The sequence below is a fragment of the Meleagris gallopavo genome, chromosome 8 (genome assembly GCF_000146605.3).
Source record: "Meleagris gallopavo isolate NT-WF06-2002-E0010 breed Aviagen turkey brand Nicholas breeding stock chromosome 8, Turkey_5.1, whole genome shotgun sequence".
Lineage (NCBI taxonomy): Eukaryota > Metazoa > Chordata > Aves > Galliformes > Phasianidae > Meleagris > Meleagris gallopavo.
The window spans coordinates 6,296,778-6,305,268 of NC_015018.2; positions in this window are offsets into that span (position 1 = coordinate 6,296,778).

Consider the following 8,491-nt stretch of genomic DNA (forward strand, 5'->3'; position numbering starts at 1 on the left):
ATGCTTTGGGTTTGATGGTGCTGTCAGAGGTTTTGTCAAGAATAACTTCATTTCAAAGGTGCTTGTGGCACTGATGGTCGGCAGTTGTCAAATAAATTGGGATTGCTAAGAGGGATGCAGTGTTTCAAAGCGGTCTTTCTCCAGCACAGGGAGATGAGAGTCCAGTCTGAGGTGCTCCAGCTCTGACCTCATTAGATAATTAGTGATAAAGGGCTCAGCATCTTCCTCCTGTGTTCAAACCCTTGTTTCTCTATCTAAAGGATACTTCTAGTGAACAGAGACCTGAAACAGATAGAAGCATCAGGACTTTAAGGAAGGTTTCTGAAGGTCTTTGTAAGGACTGGCCACACTTTCTTGATTTATTTTTGCTGAAGAAGCTCTCCAGAGATAACAGCCCCCACAGAGGTTAGGGTCACTGCTTTTGATGGCCAAGTGTCATCCTGTGGTGCAACGAGGATGGATTGGTGTGTGTAGATTTAATGGGATGTAGTCGTCCCAGGGAAATATTTAGGTTGATGAGAGGCCTCCCTGCCCTCCTACCAGTTCTCTCTGCTGTGTAAGACCCCAGAGAATGAGGAGATGGCTCTTTGGAGACACCAGCTCCCAGTCGGCTGAGTCCCCTCACGCCATCAGAGGACTGAGGTGGAGACGAAAGTCAAAAAGCTTGGAAAAACCACAGCATGGACTGGTGGTGGTTGCCAATGCGTACAAATCAGAATGAAGTGAAACACTAAAACTCCCAAACTCTGGGAGCTATGGCTCTGCACAGTTCCCAGATATATTTAGAAAATTAATTTCAGGCTCTTCTGGTTTCTGCTTTTTCCCCCTCTCTTCTTTAAGAGGCCCCAGAACTGCATTAACTTCCCGGATCCTTGCCATAAATTCAGCCATGGCCGCCAAATGAGCCCTGGTGAAATGAACCTCTGGTCTCGAGTGTGCCTTCTCATAACAATAGCCTTCATCTCACCTGGAACAGACTGGGTCTTTTGGCCAGAGTCTCATTAGAGAGCCATGAATAATGAATGAGTCTGGGAGACGAATTGTCCTTTTCCTGCTGTTACAGGGACTGCATGTCTTCAGGAGGGCAGCAGGGCCTGCTTTCTAGATAAATAAATTAATAATTTCAGCTGAGAGTTGTCAAACCAGAATGTAGGACAAGCATGGAGTTCACACAGGCCCTGTGCTTGGTATGGCTATAAAATAAACTGAGGTGAGACAGTGCCAAGAGGCACATAAAAGCTCGCAAGGCCTTATGCTGAAGTATGTGCTGAGCAAATAATTTCTTCCTCTTCTCATCTTTCTGCCTCTGAAGTGGTCTTGACGGGGTTGCGTCTAATGGTATTGAAAGGAGGAATCAGTCAAGATTGGAATGGTATGAGAGAATTTTGAAATAAACAGCTGAAAAAATGATAGCACTAGATTTTTAGATCTGGGAATTTTGTTTTTTAAGGACCATATTTTATTTCCCTGATGTTTTTGACTTTATCTGTAGTAGGGCCAATTGCATTAGAAATAAGAGCTACATTCTGCTTTGCAGCAACATGTCATGAGAAAGTGAAGAGCGTATTCTTACAGGCTTTTTAGAGGAAAGACACTGACATGACAGCCCTAGATGGAATCAAAAGATATGTGGGTTTATGTTGCTGAGACTTTACTGTGATGCATTGAGTGAGTAGTCTCTGAGTTGTCTACTTACCTCCACTGGTTACAGGGGAAACTTAGGTGCCTGGTTCTCAAACTACTGATGTAGTCACAGTCCCCAAAACACTTGGAGATGGTTAGACTGTAGTATTGGTGTGCTAAGAGGGAAAGTAAAATTATGGAGATGAATTTAAATGTTTGTGGGCTGGTGTTAAAGAGGCACTGGGGCAAGATAAGGTGAAGAAAAACTGATAGCAGTTATCAAGTCTGTGTAAAGGACCCCAAATAAGTGTACAGAAACACTAACAAATTCCTTCAGCTATTCTAAATATTGAGAGAAAGATGGAAACATTTCAAGTGCTAAAACTAGAGTTTGGAGATTTCTCATATGAAGGCTGAGCCTTTTACAACTCCTGTCCAACCTCACCCTTTCGATGACCCCATAACACCCCCAGAGGACCTGGCAGAGCTAGGCAGTGGGGAACAGTTTCCAAACTTGGTTGTGTCCAGGCCCCAAATGCAAGGAAGAAGGGAAAGACTTGAGCACGGGAGGCAGAGCTGGTGGATGAGCCTTCATTGCTGGTCCTTTTTTTTTTTTCTTCCTTTTCTTTCTTAATATACCTTGCTTTGAGTTGTTGGCACTTCAAATGTTAATTACTTTAGCTCTTTTTACAAAGCTTGCTGAAAGATGTTTATAATCAGATCCATTTCAAACGTTCAGCCGACTGAGGGTCATGGTAAGCACATATGCTATTAAAAGCATTCATTCTTTACATGTGCCCAAAAAGTTTATTTGGAACCAACTGTAAGATTATATCTAGCTATGACAGATGTTCCTCAATGCTAGACTGCTAGAAATATAGGGTAAGGTGGAAATGAGAAGTGAAAAAAGAAACATACCAAGCAGAACAATATGTGGGTAAATCAATGTTTCCCAGTTTGCAGCTCCTGTATAGGGAAGGCATTTGAGTGATTTTCTAGTTACCATAAAAAGCACAAAAATAGTAGTTGCTGCGATAAGGAAAATGTTTCAAAGAAGTCACGGGGAAATCCACAATGATGGAAGAGTGCAGCATTAAAGTTGCTCGTTTTGACTCTGTAGGCGATCTGCTGATGGAATACATTGGAGAAGAGACTGCCGTTGGTCCTGCAGGTCACCAACTCCTTTCCCAGCTGCAGTCCCCCAGCTCAGTTTCTCTGAAATCACTGGCAGCTTCAGTGTTATGGCTGGTTACAGGCATTAGCAGAAGAGCTATCAGAAAATGGCAAGTAATAGTGATTTTTATAAGCAAGTACAGCTGGGAGCATGCATATAAGACAGTAATACGATTTTCATTGAAATCTGGTTCAGATCCCCTATGTTATGGAAAGTTGAAGGGAATATTGGCATTTACTATTTCAGAACACCTTTGCAAATCTCTTCTCTTAAAATGTAGTAAGAAAGTAAGCAGTCAGAATAAGTCATTTATTGCTCGCTGATCACACATTCGAGGATAGATGTATGAATGCAGCCTGAGGTCAGAGGAGGAATTGCCCAATATTAAACATCTGTGCCTTCTTTCTTGCATTGCTGTGCAAGAGGTGAGTTTCAGAAAGCCTGGAATTTGTCTGGTCACACCTTTCTTTATTTTAAATCTAGAAATTCCTGAAGAGTAACGCTTTCACAGTAACATTTGTACTGCATGAGTTGTGTCCTGTTAGATCAGAACTAAGTTTTACAGTGGTCTGCCTTAGCCATCTCTGTAACGTGTTTCGAAGTATCTGCTTTCGCAGAAGAGTTGTGCAGTCTGTTCAGGCTGTTCTTGGAGCTAAATGAATAATTGGGTGCAGGGCAAAACCTCTGTGTTGTTCAGTCAAGTACAGAAATGACACATTGCACTTACCCTCCTGCCCAAGGTTGTTGGTGCATGGTGGCAGGCTTCTGCAGTCCCAGCATAGGGCTGCCAAAATGTGGGCAATCTGATTTGCACACGGTGAAGCCAGATTAGATCTGCTGTGCTTTCCTTTGTCCACTGAGGATGCAAAACCACAGCAGTACCATCTTTTTGTAAATCGTAGAAGAAAGAAACTATGGGGCAGGAACTCTTAGAAGGTGTCTGTGAGGCTCTTTGCAAGCTTGGAGGACTTTGGCTGGCTGCCTTTCCTCTCCTTTGCCGCTAGCTAAATGCTAACACATGCCGAGGATGTTTGAGTCATTTCTGGAAACAGTAGGATCCTTGCACATGGGAAGGGAGATGTGCAAAGGCCTGGGGCAGGGAAGTGCTGCTGATGGAGGTTGCTGGAGGATACACTGGGTCTGGCCTCCCTGCCCTCGGTGCTGCGGTGTTGTGATTATGTTATAGCATCACAGAGATTGAAGATGAACTGTGCCGAGACTTGAGGAAAAAAGCAGAAAAGCAACAAACAAAATAACAAACCTGCTAAGAAATAGCCTCCTGAAGATCTCAATTCTAAGTGAGAAAAACTGATAAAGAGTAAGAAGGGACACAGAGGCACAAAGCGTTGCATGAGGTCTGGCAGCAGGGTCAGTGGCAGAGCTAGCAATTGAAGCTGGTCACAGAAGTTAATCTTCTTCCCAACGAACGCTCTCCTTGAGGGCAAAAAGCAAAATTACAAGAGCTTTCAAGGAGCATGCTGGGAGCTAAGCAGCCTGAATCCTCAGCTCTTTGTGGTCTCCAAGCTATAGAAGTGGTACCCAAATCGTGATTAGGAACAAAACACCCCGCTCTGTCCCTTAGAATTACAGCAAAGTGCATATGCCAGGAACACTTAGAGCTTCACTATTTATCAAGCAAATCTCTTCACAGATGTCAAGAGTACTCACAGAATACTCAATGTATTGACTGCTGTGTTGTGTAAATCATACACTTCAGCTGGCTAAATGCATATTACAGATGAAGAATTACTTTGTCATCTTGCTAGGAGCTGGCTGGTTGGAAGAAGATTGAGTCTCCACTTGTGGGCGTTTCTGTTAAAGATCATCAATACAACTGGAATTTGTGTGGCCCAGAAACACAAGAACCAACACGATGACAGTGGCACCAGAGCCAGGAACCTGCTGTTCATTGATTTGCTAAATAAGTCAGTCGAAAGAAAAGCACTCCAGAATGGAGAAAGGAAATGCCCTAAAACGCAGGAAATGGCCTCCATTTTTGGAGAGGGACTCTGCACTCTGGAGCTTTTAGGAGGCCCTATTCTCTGCTGTGTTCACCAAAGGCTTTCATTGTGACTTCCCTAGATTGTCCTAGGTTAACATCTTTTCCCTTTAAAAATTCAGCTTTATATTTTGCTTAGATATTTAGAAACCCTATATATATACTACAACCCTATAAAAGGTATAGTACTTAAAGGCGTATTTCAGCTTTTGTCATCTGTTTGTTTTCTGAGCAGGTTGTTAAGAATCATTTACAGCAGAACCATTGTTCTGCTTTAAATTAAAGCTCTAAAAAATGTCTAGTTGTGTTGATACAGTGTTTGATAACTGAGATATTTCTGCTAAGGAAGTCGGTGAAAACATTCTTTGGGATGACGTTTCAGGCACATCTTTCATGCATTATGGTGCACCTTATGCTTTGCTACAAAGCGATTCTGAATTGAAATCATATTCTGAGTGGCAAAAATTATACTTTTATTCTTATCTTTGAACACTTCACTGCAAACTCTGCTCACCAGTAAGGTCACTTCTTTAAACTATATGTCTGCTTTTTAAGAAGTTTGTAAGATTTTTTTATTAGAGAATGTTAGAGTTTGCCTGCTATCTCAGCTCTCAGAAGAGGCAGCAATAACTTGCCTCCTCCATGAGAAAAAAGTCCTTGGGAATGATTTTCCTTCTGGTGCTCATCCTCATTTCTCAAAGTGTCTCACGGACAGCTTTGAGGCCGTCTGTTGCACAGTCTGGGTGCTGTTTGAGCACATATGGATTGAGATACAGCAGCAGGGTCTTGGTGTTTGAGGTGTGAGCTCCGTTGAGCTTGGGAGCAGAGTCTCCAGCTGAGCTGCAATGCAAGGCTGGCAGTCAGAATAGGAGAGAAGGATGGATGGGTGCAGCTCCCTGCTGTGTTGGGAATGACTCCCTGAGTTGCATTGCATGTTGCATTGCCGTGGTGGCAAGCAGTCCGTTCTCCTGCCTTGCCCCCATCCCTTAGTTTTGCTCCATAAGCTCTGGCAGCGCTTGCAATGAAGAGCAAGGCAGTGGCTGCCAGGGTGATGGCAGGACTGCCTGGAGTTCAAGAAGTTCCAGTATGTGCTAAGCTATGAAGAAATATTTTGAAATAGATGATTTGTGGAGAATAATTGGCATAAATACAGGCAGTGTTTACAGCCACATTTACATGCAGAAGTTATTTTGAGTTACTGTGGTATAAATAACAATGGCATAACTGAAATGTTAACCTTCTTTCTGTGTTCTTCAACTCGTTTTCCATCTTGACAGCTGCACTTCAGGGCAAGTAATGCTGTAAGGGAAAAACAAGACAGTGTTTTCAGACTGAAAAAGCAATGGAAATATCTTAGGTGCGGGCTGCAATGTAGTTGAGCCTTGAACCTTGAGTGCAGAGTAAATTAACCTATGCTGAGTGTTGTGCTTCTGTGTGCCACTGATTGCCTGAGTGTTGGGTGGATCAGTTAAAGGAGGCTGGGCATTTCTAGGCTGCTCCACGCGGACCAAGGGGCACTACCCTTCTGTATGTGAAGGGGAATACAAAGAGCAGCAGGAAATGGATTGGGCTGTACTACAAAGTCAGCACACAAAAGAAGAAAATTACACGTCCCTTCAGTTTCCTACCTCTGAGCTTCCTCATTTAAATAACACAAGTTCAGCCTCAGGGACTTCTATGTGCCAGGCCAATTACTGACCCTTTTGAGCAGTGGCAAGACTTGATGTTCAATCCAGTGCTCCAGGCTTGCTCCTGGTCTTCATTACTCAGTTTACAGTAAGGTGCTGAACTAGTGGGTGAGCTGTTTTATTGTCACTATTGGAGAGGCTATTGGAACTAGGCAGTGAGCCCTGTTCAGCCTGGATGTGGTCTCTTTGAGCTGCCTGACTCTACATGTGCATTTGGGCAGCTTTGGGGTTTACTCGCATCCTGCCTGCTGCAGTCACCCTGTGTTTGTTTATCTTTCATCTTATGCTCAAACCCACTAGTTGAGATATGCTTCATGTCGTCGTTCCCTTCTCCTTGTTTCACTGGGAGTTTAGATGCACGCTTCTAAGTTATGGAAGATGAGTTTGTTGAGACATCTAACACTCTTTCCAGGTGTTGTCCAGCACCACCTGGACTCAAGTCTGTGTCCTGTTGTGCAATTCCTTATTTCATTACTAAAGATGGGAATACAGGAAAAAAAAAAAAGCCTCAACCATCGTGCATGTGGGTGGAGTGTGGCCATCTTAACTGACAGATGATGGAGATTAAGAGCCAAAAAAAGTGTAGCATGAGAGAGGGTAGGTTGAAAGAAAAGGCCCATGATGAGAGACCACATTTTCAGAAGAGTCTAGGGTAATGTTTATTGTGAAAATAATGGAGATTATTTCATATTCTTATGGCTTGGATGCTGTGTTGCCCTGGAACATTAGTCCTGAATTGCTTCCTATTGCTGAAGTAATGGACGCATATTGGATTTAAATGATGGTCAGCCAAGACTCATCAGAGCATCTAAATGATTGACCATGAGGGTTTAATCTATGCCAATACACCACAGATTAAAACATGATTAGTTCTTCACAGCAGACGGGAACCTATTGTAAAACTTCCCATTCCTACATGTACCTGCTGTCCCTGCCCTGAGCCAAACATCTCCTGGTTTGGACACAAAGAGGCTGTTATCTGCAGGGTTCTCTCAGTGGCAGCAGTTTTTTCTAGGGCTTGATTGCTTTGGCTGCTTGGCTAGACTGTCCAGCTGTCAGCATGGGCTTAGGGAATGCTTTATCAGGTCTCTCATTTATTTAGCAATTTGATACCTTGTGCTCTTCTTGCCCTTTTGTGCTTCCCAAAGAGCTGTCCCCCAGCAGGACCTCAAGCTCTCCAGCAGGAAGATGGAGGTCTCTCTTCACACAGCAGTCAGGAGAACAGGGAGAGTGTGCTGGATTTTGGCATTTCTTTCCTTTTCCTCATTGGCTGCATGTATTATCTCTTGAAAATTGCTGGACAAAGAGCATAAGAACCCAGTTAAGCGTCTCAGTGATTTGAAAGGTAGTAAGGCAAAACACAAGTACTGATAGTTTGAGGAAATAGTGCCTGTAAATGTCTCGAGGAAGAACTGCGCTGGGATCACAGAACTGAAAATCAGCAGGGAATGCCAATGCCTCCACTTCTCTCCTTGATTCACTGGTATTTTGAAAGCAGTGCCAAATCTCGGAGATCTACATAGGCGAGGAAAGGCTATTTCAGTATTGCAGCTGATGAATGAAAACAAATCACCAGGTAATTTCTTCACATATCTGGCAAGTACATAAAAATGCAGTCCAGATTGCAAAACCCAGCATAAGGAGAAGCCACATTGTTGATTGAAGTGCTGCTCTCACCAGAAATACAATTATGGACAAATTAACTGCTGGCACGCAGGGTATAGACGTAGTGACCTGGCAGAATATGAATTGAAGAACATTACCATGTTAAAAAGGTGTTTGACTAATTTTACGTGCAAGTGGCTGTGTATGGGGCAAACCAGTGAAGGAGCTGGCAGACAGCACTGGGCTCTGTGGGCTGGATTCACATTGCCTGCAAACACCTACAGGCGAGCAGAGAGTCTGGAGAGAGCATCTTGCCAGTGGGAAAGGAAGCACTTTCAGAGCTCAAACTGTTTACTTCAAGCTGTTCTATATTGGGTGCTGATTGAGTTCTTTTTTTTTTTT